The 2,719-nt window shown below is 50.9% G+C and overlaps 1 pseudogene across 1 annotated transcript; it reads left to right on the top strand.

Annotated features, from left to right (window-relative positions):
* The first annotated feature begins 685 nt into the window (after positions 1 to 685).
* LOC310794880 (kelch-like protein 10 pseudogene) lies at positions 686 to 2,365 on the top strand (annotated as a pseudogene). The gene has a single exon. The product of its transcript is annotated as a kelch-like protein 10 pseudogene (transcript).
* Positions 2,366 to 2,719: the final 354 nt, after the last annotated feature.

Genomic DNA, 2,719 nt, shown 5'->3' with positions numbered 1-2,719 from the left:
AACCCCCTAGTTTGACATTAATGAGGGTCAAGCACTGAAACACCTACAGTAAATGAATTGGAAGTTGGAAACCCTTATTAATTTTCTGCTTGCACCTGTATTACTTCCTGCCTTTTAGACACAAAATGGCTCCTGTGAAAAAGGTTTATTGCTTAAAAAATGATCTTAGGTTCTAGGTTTGGATGGGTAGTTATGCATCCCCTGAAAAAAATGTTTTGATTAGGAAATTAAAAGAGGCAGACAGAACCAGAGAGGTCCAACGAGAAAGTTACAGACACACGCGCACACTCACAGGCGCACACACACACACACACACACACACACACACACACACACACACACACACACACACACACACACACACACACACACAGTGCCTCAGTAGGATTTATGAGATCACTGATGATGTCACAATGTCTATGACATCACTGATGATGTAATAAATCAGTGATGATGTCACCTAAACAGTGACATCATTAGTGATTTATGACATCACTGATGACATCATATACATTGTGACATCATCAGTGATGTCATACATCCTTCCCATCAGAGGCTATAAGTAGGACCGGCAAGCTGGTGCCAGCTCCAGGAGAAGGACAAAACTCACGCAGACTCCAAATATTTGAGTAAATCACAGGTACTGTTGAAGGTATAAGGTATTCATCCAGGATAGTTGAACAAAATGAACAAACAAGACGAAGGGTCAGATGAGCTGCATCTGGAGGAGTCAGTGTGTGACGTGGTGATCAGAGTGGATGATGTGGAATTCAATTCATGTGGAGTCCTCTGCACCTGCAGCCAATACTTCCACGCTCTCTTCATCCATGGCTGGACGTCCCAGGACAACATCTACGACATGGCCGGCCCCGTGTCAGCAGACATGATGCGTCTCCTCATAGAGTACGCCTACACCCGCTCTGTCCCGGTGACCGAGGACAATGTGGAGGAGCTGTTGATAGCAGCAGACTACCTCGGCATCATGGGGGTCGTCCGCTCCTGCTGTGAGTTCCTGGAGGTGCGGCTCTGCCCGGAGAACTGCATCAGCATCTTAAAGTTTGTAGACTTGTACTACTGCCCGGGCCTGAGGAGCAAGGCCTTTCTCTTCATCCTGGAGCACTTTGAGCAGATTGCCACAGCCTCTGAAGAGTTCCTGGAACTCTCTCTGGAGCAGCTGACGGACATCCTGGCACGAGACGATCTGAACGTGAGACAGGAGAGCACGGTGTTCGAGGCCGTCCTCTGCTGGATCGCCCACTCGCCCGAGGAGCGTGAAGGTCACATGTCTGTGCTGCTGCCTAAGATCCGCCTGGGCTTGATGACCACCGACTACTTCATCAACCAGGTGAAGAACAACAGTCTGGTTAAAGACAACGCCGAGTGTGAGGCGATCATCCTCGATGCAGAGAGGGCCATGTATGATGTCACCAGCAACAGACCCTCCAACCCTCTGACTCGCCCGCGCCTGCCTCATGCCATCCTGTTGGCCATTGGAGGCTGGAGTGACAGCGGGCTAACAAATAGCATTGAGGTATACGATCCCCGCGCCGATCTCTGGGTCAATGTACCAAATGTTGAACTTGAGTCTCCCCGGGCTTACCACGCCGCCGCTTTCCTAAATAACGTTGTCTACTGTGTTGGCGGCCACAACAGAATGTGGGACAGTCTCAGCACCGTGCGGAAGTTCGACCTCTGTACTCGTACTTGGCACGATGTGGCGGCCATGCATAATCCCCGGAGCTCTGTCAGCGTGGCAGTACTGAATGGCAGCATCTATGCCATGGGAGGTGACAATGGAAACGTCCGTCTCAACAGTGCCGAGTGCTATGATCCTCAGACTGACAAGTGGACTCTGCTCCCACCCATGAATGAGCGGAGGAGCCAGGCCAGCGCCACAGTACTCAACGGCAAGGTGTACATCTGTGGTGGTCACGATGGGACGAGGTACCTGAACACAGCTGAGTGCTACAACCCAGACACCAATCAGTGGATGAAGATCGCCCCCATGAGCAGCAGGCGCTGCAACTTGGGCGTCATCGCCTACAGACAGCGCGTCTACGCAGTGGGCGGCCTCAACTACCTGCGCAGCGCCGAGGCCTACGAGCCGCTAACCAACACGTGGCGCGCCGTGCCCGACATGCTGAATCCACGCAGCAGCTTTGGCATTGAGGTGGTGGACGACCAGCTGTTCGTGTGCGGAGGCTTCTACAAAGGAGTCTTCAATAAGGTGGAGCGCTACGACGAGAGCACCAACGAGTGGCACGAGGCCTGCAGTATGAGGACACCACACGGAGGGTTCAGCTGCTGTGTGGCACATGGACTGTCCAACATGGCCGAGTACGCCGCACCTCATCACATCCTGTAACCCCGCCCTGGGCCGCCCTGCCTGCTTTTTGGCCTTTTGGCTGATTGCCAATGGCAATATATATGCAAATGTTTTCCACCTAATTTCAGAGCCATCGAGTCTCTCCTGTAGTGGAATTAACACATTATTATACCTACTCTTATCATGATGGCCCACTGGCAGATGCTGACATAAACACAAAGCTTTTCAGAATGTACACATTCACTGAGCATCATAAGAAACTACTTCAACTTACTTAGGTTATGAAAAACCTGCCATATTCTTATTTATGTAACAATTTCGGGTGATATCAGCCATATTGGCAGAAAGGACCCCAGTGGAAATAAGTAGGCTTCTAGTTCGCAACTTTAAGCT

The sequence above is a fragment of the Poromitra crassiceps genome (genome assembly GCF_964638095.1).
Source record: "Poromitra crassiceps genome assembly, chromosome: 20".
Lineage (NCBI taxonomy): Eukaryota > Metazoa > Chordata > Actinopteri > Beryciformes > Melamphaidae > Poromitra > Poromitra crassiceps.
The sequence above is the reverse complement of the archived record's forward strand: the minus strand, read 5'-3'. Positions and strand labels throughout refer to the sequence as shown.